We start from the raw sequence: 15,650 nt of genomic DNA on the forward strand, positions 1-15,650 counted from the left end.
TACTCTTTTCTTCTACTTGCTTCTTTTTTTGTGGAACCCCTTGTTCTCTTCTTCTTTCCTGCTTATTTTTTCTCTGTCTTTAACCTTTTGCCTTGCTAATTGATTATTCTTTCTTTGTCTCTCTTTCCTTCCCTCCTTGCCTCCTCTTTGACAGAAGGTGACATGCTGCTCATGCTGGGAGCATCTACCAGATGACTGTGAAAACAAGCTCTGGCTTGTAGACTGCTGGAGGAAATGACAGATGCCCCTTCCAAAGTGACTGCCACACAAGTGCCAAAAAATAGAGAGATGAAAATCAAGTCATTTTCAGGCAGAAAGGTATCATCTTACCAGGACCTGAACAGCTCACAGGAGCCTGTATGCGGTAGAAGTATGAAGCTTTCTGCTCAGGCTGCTCCTCTGGTCTGGCAGCTCTTCTGCAGCAGCCTTCCCAGGTACATTTCCCCTTGACAGACTGAAGATTTTGCTTCAAGGTATCCAAATTTGACCTGTACCAGGTTGTGCAAATAGGGCAATGCATCATTAAGTACTCATATCTTGCTATTTTCATAAACAGATTTCTGAAATGCTTTATCAAGATCAGCATCCTCCTCCCTGCTCTGCAGAGAGAGAGAGACTGACACACAGCACAGTGCAGTGACCACCTCTGTGTCACACAACGAAGCAATGACAGAGTCCATACCTCATGTGTCCCCAGCCAGGGCTCCCCAATAATTATGATGATGATATTTGGTTTTTAAATTCTCTTCTACAGAGGCACCATTTACATACTGCATGATCTAACTAGACATCAATTAACAGCCTAAATGGTCACCCTTTCACAGTCACGTGGCAGCTACATGCCAGTCTGTTTCTGAAAGGGCCAAAGCAAACAATTTTTGCTTCCAACTGGTATTCTTTTGTTGTTTTAATAACATCAGTGCTTTAGAAATGTGAAGGGTCAAAGTCAAGACCTTAAATGCATTTGCTGGATATTAATTTCCATGCACCCTCCATCAGTAAGGGCTGTTTTGACACACCTGACTAGAATGGTGACTAGATTGGTTTGGTTTCAAATGGCTGCCTTGGGAGCCTGAAGAGCTTAAGGCTGATTAGAACTTAAGCAGAAATTTTTAAAGCCGCTAAAACTGCCAACACCTTAGAGATGCTTTTGCCTTAAATGTTTACATGCATTTTTGGTCCAGTAAGTGGTATAATATTAGCTACTTTGTCTACAAGGTATTTATATTAATGTTGGATGGTTTTAATGCTGCATTTAATTTACAACTGAAAGTTGTGGAACAAGGAATGGTTAACAGGAAAGCAAGACCAGTTCTGAGAGCCCTTCCCCTTTTAATAAAGTTTGCTATGGTAGCTATTTTATGCCTTGTGATTATAAAGGAGAATATGAATAAGAGTGAATGAATCTTTCATATAGTCCAACCCTGGAAAGCACCATTCTGCTCATCTAGTTTGACCTCCTTTGTTTGAAAACAAAACAAAAATTGCAACAAAACCCGCAGGCCATAAAATTTCATCAAGATGTTGCTGAATCAAACCCATAATATTGACATACTAGAGACAAGATAAAAGATAAATTCTGTCAAGTCTGCATTTTACAATAGCTAAGGTGTGGGGAAATGTTTTCTTCTTGATAGAAATTGTCTTTAAAAGGTTTGTAACACCAACCCTCTGCCACTTCTTCCTACACATTCAGCCTTGTGTTTGGCCCATCACGCAGGAACGGGCGCTGTGTTACAGCACAGCCTTACCATCTTTCAGTAAGAGGTAGAGAGGACTCCTCTCTAACACAGCAATATCTGAAGATCCTTTCAGGCAGCTCTGTGCTTGTCTGAGCAGTACAAGAAGCTGCATGAAAAGGCCAAATCTCCTTCAGGTTTATAAAAGTTTTGCATATACCAATATCAGCTACATCAGACTAGTGAAGACACATTATAGATATAGTCTGCTATGGAAAAAAGTTGGGCTTATATATAGTGGCTGTGCCTCTGAAGTGGTTAGGCAAGTTACACCTTCCAGATTCAACTGGTCCCTCACCCCCATGCCCCACAGGAGTCTGCAGCTTGCTCAGCTGTGCCAGTTGAAGGGAGAAGGCTTTCTAAGCCAAGTCTTGCCAAAACAAAACCCTAATGCTTTTTCTGTAGGAGATAGTTTGAGCACTATCGTTTTTTTCTTTTGCTGCAAAGCCAATTTAGAAGACTTTTCCTCTCTCTGTCCCTCCTTTCTGGAGTCCAGAAATTATTTCCTTCACTCTTCTCCTATGTTACACTGAGACAACTGCTTAGCATGTCATCCTCTAAACCATATCAGTAGAATGATCCAGATTAAAAATGGATCCAGATTAAAACCATGCCACAAATAGACATTTTTTGAAGTCTGGTATATCTTATGGTCTGGCATACATGGCATCCACAGAAAAAGCTGTATCAGCACATTAAAAGGGTGCTGGTGAACTGCAGAATGGAAATGGGAAGAAGAGGGAGAGCTATGGAAAGATCATCAGTCCCTTGGCAGGCAGAAACAACATCCATGGGATACCAGCCCTGTCCTTGGGCTGCCTGTGGTCTCCTGTAAGAGGCAATCCTGTCCCAAGAAGCTCCTGCTTCTCTCTTCTTCCCACCTTCAGATACTTGGTCCCTCTCCACGGTGTCAAGTGCTCATGGAGCTGCGCTGGGAGCTGGGCCAGGCAACTGCTCCCAGTCAGAAGTAATCCTTTTGTACCCAGGGGCAGGAACTCCTAAACCAGCATGTCTGCTAAAGAAACTATGAAATGACTACAACCTGGATTTGAAAGTGTGTTTTGTTAAGCCAAATCATTCCAGAGATTTAAAGAGGCGTCAGGTAAACAGCTCAGCTCGTAGTGACCTCCAGAAAGGCAAGGGGCAGAAAGACTGGAATGAGCAGCAAGGACAATTACTACACCTCGAGCACAGTCACACCAAACGTTTAATAAATAATCTAACTTCCTTTCCATCTCCATTTTCTTTTCCTGTCACTTCTTTGTCAAGCTGACAAGAAATAGCAAGTATATTTAAAACTAATGTCCCAGCTGAAACAAGTTAGTCATATCCTTTTACTTAATTATGCTACTGACATCCAGCTGATCAAAATCAGATATCCGAATCTGGGCCCAAGACTATATCAAACAACATATTGAGCAGAGAAGTCCAGTTGCTCATAAAAGGCAGTTTCCTGCAAAACACAGTAACACAACACACTCCTTTCTGAGAAAGCCTCTTTAAATACTCTGCAGAAACACATACTGTACTTCCATAAGAAAAGGGAATGTCATTACTTAGAAGAGCTGTGTCAATATTATTGTTCTCAACAATAACACATAGGGCAGATAGACATGAATGACATGAAAAGTTCTCAAACACTTGTCCTGTGCAATGTATCAAATCCCTTGCATCTTTCAGAGTCTCACAGAACAAAAGCCAAGAGTGTCTACTCTGAAATGACAGGTATCTCATCCACCTACTGAAAGGGAAATATTTCCATTATTAAAAATCTGAAAAGGTATGTCATGGGCTTGCTACAAGTAGAGTACAGAACACTGGAAGCCCCAAGAGGGCAAGGAATTTTTGAAGCGGGAAGTGTCTGGAAAAGTCAGCAGGAGAACAAGATCCCATGCTGCAGTAAGGGACAAAAAACCCAACATCATCTCCAAACTCAAATCTGGTGACAGCATAAACCAGCGTGCATGAGCAAGATATACCAGCCAGATATAAGTGCACACTTAAGTCCTCAGAGTTCTTGTCCACAGCATGCTGAATTTATCCTCTTCCTGTGTGACATACATAGTACGAGTCATGGATCTTTCTGTAGGAATAAAAGAGTCACAAGCTGTTTCAGGAGTCTTAAAAGGACTTAAACACAGTAGCTGATTTGTCCTTCTGTCCTTCCCTCTGATTTAATAGGGCCTTTCACACTTTAGTTTGAGTTACCTTATTCAGTTAACAGATGGAATATCAATGCACTTTCATTGAAATTACTTGGCAAACAGAAGGCTGCCCATTGCATTTTTTTTTACCACATCCTATACATCAACTGTTATTTTCACCTCTGAACTATTAACGTGCTTTTTCATTTCAGATGCCAGTGTCACACCTATAAAAATGGCCAGGAAGGACAAATGAGTAGTGACAGGTATGCACTTAGACCTTTTATTCTGTCAAATTCGTTCCAGCAACAGTTGATTTCCAGAATCAATACTGACTGACAGCCAGTCATTCTAAATATGAGCATCCTCATGAATCAAATCTTACTCCATATCACACTACATCTACACAGACATCATAAGAAAAGCAAAACCCTGAGAGCTTCAATTAGGCACATCTGTGATTGATGTGGCTAAGTTCACTGTATGCGCACATGTACTTGCTGAATAATTTGTCCTTAGCACACTTTCCAATTTCCAGGGGAATGCAGAAGCTTTAACTAATCCATCTACATGTTTGCAAGACTGATAATACAAGCCTCTTTACAAGAAAAGAGGTGTTTCCCCATCCTCAGCTAGAGGAGTTATCAAGTCTTGAGCAAAGCAAGGACATTGCATGTCTGTCAATACTTCTTGCCAATGTCTAGCGATAATAACAAGGTTCTGACCTTGAATCAGTGTCGCCAGTCACCAGCCAGTGGCAGCAGAGCCATTTGTTCTGAGTTTTGTACAAAAAGCCAAGGTTTTGTACGAGTCAAATGCTTGAGAATACCTGCTGTTCTTGGACTGAGTGTAACCAAGATGTCCCACAGGAGGTGGCAGTGGGATGCAACTTCCTCTTCCAAATCACTCAGCATGTCCCTCCAGTGCCCTAGGAACCTAAATTTGCTTGATACCTTTCTGTGTGACGCCTCCAAAGCACGTAAGAGTGCCCAGATGCAACATAATTGGGAACGCTCAGCATCTGTGCCTGAACCCCAGCTAGATCTCAATTTGAGGTTGAATTTGGGCATTGCCAGGCTGTGTGTGGAATTCCTAAAGCCAAGGTCCTGCTGCAGAAAGGGCAGAATTAGATATTCAGCACATGATGTGCTGAGCCTGGGACAAGCTTAATCCAGCTGGCCACAGGATGATGTGAAATCCTGCCTCGCCTCTGGGCCTGCAACCAGTACTTCAAGCATCCTTCCATGGCCCTAACCTGGTTGGAAATGCAAGACTGAAAACATCTCCTGGATTTTGGATATCAAGCTGTCCTAGTGGCTGTTAATGATATTTTCCTGAAAGCCACAGAGGTCAGGTCTCAGGGGCAGGTTTGTCTAATCATTATTCCAAGACAACCCAATCGCCCAGGCAGGAATGTGAGCCTCTAACTGTGGACTCCAGAGTCCATTCAGGTGAGTTTCCCAAGCTTTAGACATCCAGGTACTTTATTGGCTCTAGTAATTATTATTTTTTGTTGATGCAGCAATGAAAGGACCATCAAGCCTAATTTGGAACAAAGCCCATTGTAAACAAGGCCAGAATACATCTGCTAACATTTTTTCATTACTACTTTCTTACATATTTGTTGAGCGAGAACAGGCAGTACCTTAACAACCCTCCTGAGCATCTTTAAGTTTCTCATTTGTACTGAACATTTAAAAAAAAAAAAAAAAAGGGACTAACTGAAAAAAAAGAGCAAAAGCAGTCACTGACTTTTCTGGAAATTATTCTGATTCCTGGGTGAGTGAGAAGGGTTAAGTAAAGAGGCTAGATTATTAACAATTTTCACCAAGCAATGAAATTAAGCCCTGAGCTTATATTTAGCCATCCTTGGTGTTCAGCCAAAAAAATTAGCTGTAGCTTCCATTTAAGGTTTGGTGCCAATTCTCTAGGTTAGATACTGCATTCTTCCTTGATAGTGTAGGCAGTACCAGTAAAATCAGTTCTTGCTATTCCATCTAAAAAGACAGTCACTGCACTGAACCTGATTACTTGCATTCCCAGCTACCCAGGACATGTCAGGAGGACACTGGCTATGTTGAATAAGCAATTAATTCAATGCTTGCACTGAAAATGAGTGGCTTTTTAAAGCCGTGTGATTGACTACCTGGTTTTTGCAGCTTTCCAGCCTTTCAAGAGGAAAACAGTGCTGTTACCTATTTTAAGCACTGTGTCATTTCAGACAATTGCAAACTATGTTAGCAAGCTGCAGTGCAGGCATATTCAGAGGTTTCACACAATTACTAGAGGCCACAGAGCTTTGATAATTATTTTCACTTTTCACCTGCTCTACCAGAGTAGCTGAAAGAGATTAATTTCACGCTATAACTGAATTCCCAAAGGAACCAGAAGCCTCTGATTGCACACACTGCAGCTCAAACACAGCAGCTCATTCATACACTCTAGAGGGCTCTGGGGAATAAGACCAGCACTGCCACATAAATACGCCATTTACACCTGCAAATCAACGGGTAGCATTAACACACTTGGAGATCAATCCTATAGTGGGACACCACAGCAGACCTTTCATTTGTTCATTTTTACTGTTTTAACATACAGCTTAATGTAAAGAAAACCTTTATACTCAGTCAGGCAGCATATTTCGAAGCAAAGTACTTTCCACACTGTGTAATTACATCATGGAACTTGTCGCCCCGGAACACTGAGGTGGCCAAAAGTGCAGGAGAGTTCAAAAGGGACTTTGTGCAGGCTAAGTTCAGAGGCGGCCGCTCAACATGACAGTCCAGAGGCGACTGCTTTCTCAGGAGGTTCACTAAAGCGCTGGACCTGGGAGGAATCATCCGGGAAAGGACCATTTGCTGTATATTCTGATTTTATGCACTTTCCTTAAGTGTTTGCTACTGCTTGTTGTGGGACACAGGGCTACTCAGGGCAGACTTCTGACTTAACCCAACATGGCCATTCTTACGTTCCCCTATACTCACCAGCGCTAATAATAATTCTGGGTGGCACGGATGTTGTACAGTTTTGCTCAAGGTAACCTCCCTGCATCTGATATCCTTCCTGTAACCGACAGAATGTCTGTACATGGAAGTGGATATCGAGAGTGTTTACACAAGTTAATTGCAGCCAATAGACCTGACCAGACCCAATCTAAGTGACTTCCTTCTCTGTCCTTCCTCCGATTTCTTGCTATCATCTCCCCCACAGGGCATATGCCAGAGTTATATTTCAGACAAGGTAATGTTATCTCTGCTTCCAAGAGAAGTGTTGTTTGTATTTTTCTAAAAGAATATAAGTAAGTGAGTTTGAGAATCTTTCTAGTAAAGCACTGATCAAAACACACTCCAAAGGCTCTAACAGAAAGTCTTATTCCCCATTTGTTTCATATGAACTGTATCAGGCTTAAGCACCTGGTTGTTAAGTTAAAAAATTTTTAAAAAGAGTTCATTAGGAAATTTGACTGGTTGATGAGAGAGGATATTTTCCCCTGATTTTCCATATAGGGTACTGAAGCAAGAAATGGAAAAAGGGAAACACAAAGAGCAACTGTCTAGAGGGTAGGCAGCCTTTCTGGGCTTGTAAACTAGGTTCATATCCAATCCCTTCTTGCACTGCGACTGACAAGCTGTTGTAGTAAGTCAGGTCTTAAGATGCACCAAATTCCTAGCAGTTCCCCAGCTGATTTGCGAGGCTTGTAGGGCACATCTTGAGCATCAGACAAACGGTACTTGGTTTTTGTTTAAAAGAGACTCACAGCTCCATTCTGTATTGGCATTTTAAACCCTATTAGGTTAGGATTCTAATGTTACTTTATGGCATTGGTTGACCCCTGCCAAATCATCCACATTCATACATTAAAGAAAGAGGAAAATATTACTCTTGGCTTACAAACTTCAGAGAAATGGAAACATATTTAGAGAAATCTTTAAGACACGTTTTGTAATATAGTATATCCTGCAAAACTTACAGGATAACAGTTATCCTGTTCTCTAGTCCTGACAGGATCATTACACATAGGTATTTCAGTTTATTCCACTTCCAAGAGCCTCTTTTCATATCAGGGAGGAAATTTCATTAAATCACAACCTTCATGTGCCAACCATAAGTATCAGCTGGCTTCTATTTTCCTTGAAGTGCATTGTAAGTATAATAGTAAATCCTTACAAATACCAAGGGATTCGGGGGCTGCTCCTGGAAGGTGCTAAATGTCTTCATTCCTTTGCATGTCAAAGAAGCCCCTACCATCTATCAAATGCAATGCTGAAGCATTGCTTTCTTTTAGTGTCATTATTTTTAAAAATGCAGTTGTACGGGACTTCAGATACAGTCAGCTCTGCTCTGTTACTTATTGGCAATTTATCTGGATTACAGACTAACCTCACCGCAGGTGGAGACACATTATATGGCTCTGTGCAGAACCAGCTTAGTGCTAGTTTATTACCCCAGGGACAGCCCTGCTTGAGTACACCTGTATTGCTGCACCTTACAGCCTGGAAGCAATGCTTTTGGGTGGAAGCAGTCCAGCTAGTAAACACCACTGCTCTGCCAGATTGCAATTAGTCCCCTGAAGAACCATGGAGCTGTCTTTGCTCAGAAGTCCAAGAAATAAAATATTGAAAACCAGTAGAGATACCACTGCGTACAAGGCAACACATCTAGGGCAGCTCCAAGCAAACTGGCTAGTGGCCTTGGGGCAAAAAGGAAGAGTTGGGGCAAGGAAGAAAGAAAAGTGACATAAGGAACAGTAGCTCTGACTACTACTCCACCCACGATGGAAGGAAGGAGGCTGAAAACATGACCATAGTGACAAGCTCTTCTGCTCTCCAAAAGGGTTTATTAGCCTGGGTGCAGGGTCAGATGGCACCAGCTTGGGTTCAACATCCAGGCAACACGCTTCTGAAACCAAAACCTCCAGATTATGTGGCATGTATTCACCAGACTGTCTGTGCGATGTACACTTTTGAGTTCAAGACTTCACCCCAAAGTTCAGTTGTTCTGAAGACTGCTGCACCAGGCTCTATCACACAGGATAGACACTTCCAGAAACCCAGGCTTAGGGGCTCAGCCTTGTCCTTATCTCCCATTGTCTGGGCAAAAAGGGCTTCCCACTCAGCACGTCGGGTGTAGGTTTTGGTGTGGCACCTACCTCTGCAAATGCTGAATGTGACTGGCTCTGGGCTTCAGATTCCACTCTGAGGGTGAAGGACCTAAAAGCTGGCATTGACATCCCCTATGTGCCTAAATCGTTTTTTAGCTCTGGCTCCCACTACATAAAGCAAATGCATTGTGCTGTACTGGCTATGCAAATACGTTTGTATCAGTTTAGAGCTAGCTATTGACAGTAGCTACAGCTGATGGTGATGGGGTAGGTAGCCTAGCCTGTTATCTTCCCAGGTGGCAGGAACTGCTCAGGTGGAAAACCCAGGTCTCCTTCTTCCCCAGAAAAGCTGACTTCTGGGGTTTCATGTTTGCTATGCAGAGGCTTTTTTGGCAACCACTTTCTACTCTTCGAGGCTGCAGTCTGCCCTATGTGCTCTTTAACTTCAAGTTTGGATCTGATCAATTCCTTATCAATACCTAAGAGCTTCCTCAGTCCTGCTGGCAGTAGAGATTTTCCCCATTTTTGCTTATTGAAAAGTGATTTTCTTTACCTGTTTTGGTAGCCATGCCTTTAGGAGCTGGCACCAGACAGGCCAGTTTTGTTTAAGCATAGCGCATACATAATGTGAGGGACCAGTGGGAACTGCTCTCCTTTCCATACTAGGTCGATGGGCAGCGAGTCCTGTGACAGTTTCACTGACGCATGGTAGCTTGCCAAAGCAGCAAGCTTTGAAGACATACTGTAAATGGACAGCTCTGCCTGCCTGTCTTCTCGGCAGGTGCAAACTTTAAACAGAGACAAAAATTAAGAGAAGAGTTGTCATATAGGAGATACAGACTGCTTGATGAGAAGAGCCCTTTGAAAATGGAAAACATCTGAACACACTCAAGTTACTCATTTAGGAAGAGGGAATGCATGTCCCTTTGAATAGCTATGGGGCTACACAGCAGTGACTTCAAAAGATCTAGAAACCATAGCAGACAACATTTATTACTGAGCTCTCATTGCAGTGCAGGTATAAGGAGGACTAGTGCAGTCTCTGTATCAGAAGCAAGGAGCAGAGCAATCTGAAAACTTCTGCAACACATTTTTCCACCCTGATTGAAATGCTGAATTTACCAAAATCAAGAGCTTCACGGAAGGATGGCCAGTTGAAGAAATCAAAATACATACTTTGATTGATACATACTTTGTCTGATAATTCGCTTTGTGAAAAATTAAGAACTCCAAAATAGAATGCAATTATAAATCTCCATATTGAGCTTCAAATTTACTTCTGCTGAAGGAGAATCTTTCTGCACGCAGTTTTCTAAGGGAGTGCAGATCAGCAGTGGGCAATGATTTTGCAGCTGCATAAAGCATTAGTGAGACTGGTACAGTAACAAAATATAAAGCTTGAGTATCTGTATTTTGAAAACATGCAAGAAAATTGGAAAAGCTGTTAAAAAAACAGAAGTCATTTGAGAGCATCAGAAGATAGCTTTTAGTGAGAAATGAAGGCTTTTATTCTGAGACTGTTCAAATGAGCAAAAGGTGACTTGCTTATGGTTCCAGTACTGCCATGGGAAAAAGCAATACTTGAAAGGCCCTGCAGTTAGGGTAGAAAAGCATAACAGGAACCAATGGCTTGAAACTGAAGCCAGGCAAAATCCGATTAGAAATAAGGGGAAAAAAATTAATATGGACAATGGGATAATATTTAAACAAATAGTAGTGGAAATGATGGATTCAGTCTTTTGTTGTCTTCAGATCAATACCACATGCTTCTCTGGAACACGAGCTTTAGCCAAGCAGAAGTCCGTAGGATCAATACAAAGGTAATGAATGCAATTTAATGGCCTGCAACACACGGGAGGTCAGACCAGATGATCTAATGGTCCCTCTGGCTTTATAATCTAGGGACAATCATGTAAGATCAAAGTATACAGGGCAGAGTAATGAAATGAGTCAGGAGTGTGTATGGCAGTCTTTGCCAGGACTACTGTGCTTCAAAATTAATAAGTATGGGACTTTCTTTTTTCTTTTGTGCCTGTCCATCTGTTGATTTTGTTCCTCCATCGGAAGATATTTTGTGGATAGATTGCATCACTGACTGTAAACGTTCTTACAGAATTCTCTGGGTGGGGCATCACTGGGGTCATATTGGGACTTCTGTTACATTTATGATCATAATTTCCAGGTAAAAGCCTGCTTTTCAAATTCATATTTTCCATTTTTGGTCTCAAGAGAAATTTTTAAATGATTGAGGGAGGCCCATTGTCCTGGTTTTGGGCTGAAATCAGGAGGCAAACCATTCATCTGTAAGAAGATACTTGGCATTCTATTTCACTGCCAATTCAAAAAGCTAAACTTTCAGGTAGCAGGTCCATGGAGCAAACTAGCACTGCTGAACCATTCTGCATAACAAAATAGGAGCAAATGATCACTAGAGAGTAGTTTTGAATATTTACAGTACAGAGCGCATCCTTCTTTGAATTAAACTACTGACAGTTTTACGGAACACAACAAATCTTTTCTGTGAATTTTAGGCAGAAATGGTTGTGTAGCAGTATTTTCTTGATATTCCACAGAAGAAACAAAGAACTCTAGAATTTAACTTGAATCAATGGAGACTGTGGCTGCGTGGGAGATGTGTGGTCTCATGTCTGAATAGCATCCTATGCTGTGACGTCCTGATTCGTCTTAGGATGAGTCTAAACAAGCTAAGCAGAGGTACTTAAGCACTTTTCATTAAAGGTAACCCGACAAGACAGTTTGCACACTGTGTCTCTATGATATGGAAACCAGCTGAAAGATAGCCATAGCCCCTTATCTTTTAGGTTGAGGGCTGTTCAGGGTAAAGATGCTACACAGTGTGCAGGAAGACAAGGCTTCAACCAGCTATCATCGTGGCCTTCTGGTGTCACCATGTAATACTTTAGTAATTGTTTAAATAATTTTAAAACTGTTTTGCACTAAACACATTGATTATTTGTTCACTTCTTTTTACTGAAAAGTTATTTACCTGAAGCCCTAGTAGAGAAGGTTTATGGTATGGGACATTAAGCAAACTATATCCCACACAGAACAGTAATGAAATTATAACTTTACACAGAGCTGACCATTAATTTCAGTATGCAATAATCACTGGGGGTGTAACACTACCTTTGTGAAGGATTCAGCTTTTTGTAAAAGCACCAGCTGGAAGTGATTTTCAGGTGCAAAGCTGATTAGAGAGACATGTGATTTAGCGAGCTACCTGCTTCCTGATGTGACCTTTGGCAGGTTGCTTGAGATCAGACCCATAAAAGGACAGAGGCATGGCTGTGCCGGTTGCTCAGCTCCCAGAAGGGATTTCTTGAACCAGCTGGAGCGCATGCCTATACTACCCACTAGGCAAACAGTTGGCTGGCTCCTGTCAATCGGCAACCCTGAGCAGGGCTGCACCTGAATTAGGCAATGGGAAATACTGAAGATCTGAAGCTCTTCTACCAACTTGTAGCCTCAGGTTAAATATCATCAGCGCCTGCCTTCATTTGGATGCAGGGAAATCGCCTACTCTTTTTACAGATAAGACAGAGCCAAGGGACAAAGCAATGATACTGATAGAGCAGTCAAGCAACTAGAGCACTCGGAAAACAGGAGACTCATTCAATGCCTTCTTCTACTGGAATGGTTTCCAATGTGTATACCCCACCTGTCATTTACCTGAGCCACCACAAGAGCTGTGGTCTACTTGTGGCCCGTCTCTGTCCCCGCTGTCAGAGCCGGGGCTCTGTATCACAGCGCATGCAAACTTCAAAAGCACACGACCCCACAGCATGGTGAGAGAAGGGCCTTGCTGGGCCCAGGTCCCACTCCCAGCCCTGCTGCTGTATTTTAGCCATGGCTACTGACACTTAATGTCCATAGAATCACTTCTAATGCAACCTCTCCTGGCTGTTCTTGAATGTCAAACGGTCACGACTACTGCCCATGGCAGTGCAGAACACGCCTAGCCCAAGGCAGCCTGAGGACATTGAAGGGGGGGAACTTCCAAGCTGCCCCAGGGAGGAGATGACACCTAAGCCAGCGGCAGCTTGGGAAACGATCGCACCGGGCACGCCACTGCCTTCACTGGTGAGAGCGCTGGTGTCCACAGATCCCCTGATGGCTCAGCAGCTGGGTGACTCAGTCTGGCTTTTAATGGAAATAAAACCTCATAATCTGATCTGTGTGGGGATCTGTCTCTTCCTCACTCACAGCTTTTGAGCTGAACTTTCAAATATGAGCCAAAACAGACAAAGAAATATAATTTTCTAGCATAACTGAGCTCATAAGAAAAGGCAGCTGGGAAGAGGAGAAACAAGAGAGGAACTACTAGGTCTTTGACTGGTCATATTTTTTGCATTACAAGAAGTCATACAGGTTTAAAGGTACTCACGTCTTCAAAACTCTTTCCTATTCTGTGATGGAAAGTACTGTTGGATACATTGATATGATTTGTTTTTATCCATCTCTCTGCCAAAGGTATTGGCTTTCTATCACAAAGAATTGGCACCTTCACCTCAACCTTGCATGAAATACTGTATTTTCAAGTCTGGAAACAAATGGAAGGAAATTAATGGGAATGCTTAATTCTTAATAATATTGATGTTAAATAGAAAAATATATATTTTTGTCCATGTATCACTCATACAAAATTGTAAATAATCAAACAGGTTTTTTTGGTCCTGTAACACAATTATACAACAAAAACATTCAAGAACAGGCATTTGTACTTAAATTTAGTAGTCAATTTGTTAACTCTTTCCTGCCAGTCATAGTAGATTACCTGTGGATATAGAGATAGATATAAAATCATCTTGGAGCGTATTATGATATAAATGTGTATGGCTGCAATAATTCATCTTATCTGATAATCAGCAAGCTTCTTTCAGCTGCTACAGCTAGGAAAGGAAATGTAGTGTCACGGTTTTGTTCTGATTAACTCACAACATGTTTACCAGCTAAGGTTTGCATTTCACTGTCAGAGGAGATTTGGTTGTTTATTTCACTGAACAAAGAATTAGCTTATTAAACGCATTACAATACTGTGTATTGATCTTATGGAAAAGATTAGCATTGATTAACAATATAGTATATTTTTCATGTTATATATGTTCCTCACATTGTGTAACAGTTTAGGATTAATATATTAATTCTGAACATTCTTGTTTCCATATTACAGAAGAGTAATTACCGTATCCAAATCACTGCCAACACCTCCCATGAAAAGGGCTTCTCCAATCTAAATCCGCACCATTTCCTCAGACTAAACCAGCACCCAGTGTCCCTTCACACCCACTGCAGCTCCCACAGCTGCCCATCTGGTGCTGTGTCTCACTTCTCCCACCTTAGTCCGTATACACAACTCATCGCCCTTATTGTACCCCGTGCCAAAGCAGGCTCTAGCAGCCCCCTGAAGCAGAGCAGTGCTGCCTCTTTCCCTCTGACTCTTTTTGGGTTTTTTTCTGCTTCTTGTCCACATGCTGGGCTCCACAACCCCTTCTGGGGCTGAATTTCATCTAGCAAAGGATCTGGGCTTCCAGCCCATCAGAGATCCAACTCACTTGTCTCATGTTCAACAGACCGCGGCTTTTCCAGAACAGAGCCATTACGTAATTCCAGCCAGCTTTCTTCAAGCAGTAAGCAGTTCAGCTGCCAAGAATACTGCGCATGTAAAACGTCAGCAAAATTAAATGAAGGTGTCAAACTTGATTCAAATTAGTTCTCCCTTGATGACTTGTAGAGAGCTTTAGTAGTAACGCAATTTATATTCAGAGACATCCTTAACCTAAAGTAAGAAAAGCCACAAGCCCTGAGTGTCGATTGAGGCCCCAGGTCCATTCCAGCAGCAAAATGATGGTATTACGAGTCAGTAACATCTCGACTAGATGTGTCGCATTCCCTACATAGCCTGTAGTTGATGTTGACAGGTATCTGGACTTAGGCCTCCCGGGTCTCATGCCAACCTACAGATATTCTGCTTAATCACTTATAAATGACCAGATTTCTAAGGCCAGAAGCAATCATTGTAATGATCAAATGACCTTCTACGTGCACAGGCACGTATTGTATTTCAGCAAGTGACCCCCATATTAAGGTCCTGACCACCATTAAGCTCTTAACCAGAACGCCTCTGTACTAGAGCTGCAAGTGCAGTTAGACCTACTAAACTTTCACAGCATGTAATACCTTATCATAGATGTTATGAATTGGCAACGCATACACGATTGCCTGTGGTAGATCTAAGACAAAGATCTGAGAACGTATTTTTCTATGTCATTTTAGTTTAAGTAGACGACTAAAGGGGCCAGATGGCAATTTTGTATCACCGGGTGTGCAGCATACAAGCAGGTTCTCTGCTGCTAAACTCTCTTCTCAACTTCTTTACCTCGGCCTAGAGTTCATGCCTGGGCACGTCAGTCTGCAACGCAAGATTCTTGTTTAGATTTTCCATGACTGACGATTCTCATGAGTCTGTTTTCAGAGTTCCTGTGAGTGAGTGCAGTAGTAATAGTTTCCTCATTAGAAATGTCTCTTTCTACATAACTGCTATAGATGCAAATACATACTGAGAGACATACTTGGCGATTATGGAATTAATTTTCCTCTAGGCAATAGGAAGACCAAGACTTAAAAGCATAAAGGGCTTTTTTTGTA

Source organism: Aquila chrysaetos, chromosome 26 (assembly GCF_900496995.4).
Source record: "Aquila chrysaetos chrysaetos chromosome 26, bAquChr1.4, whole genome shotgun sequence".
Classification (NCBI taxonomy): Eukaryota; Metazoa; Chordata; class Aves; order Accipitriformes; family Accipitridae; genus Aquila; species Aquila chrysaetos.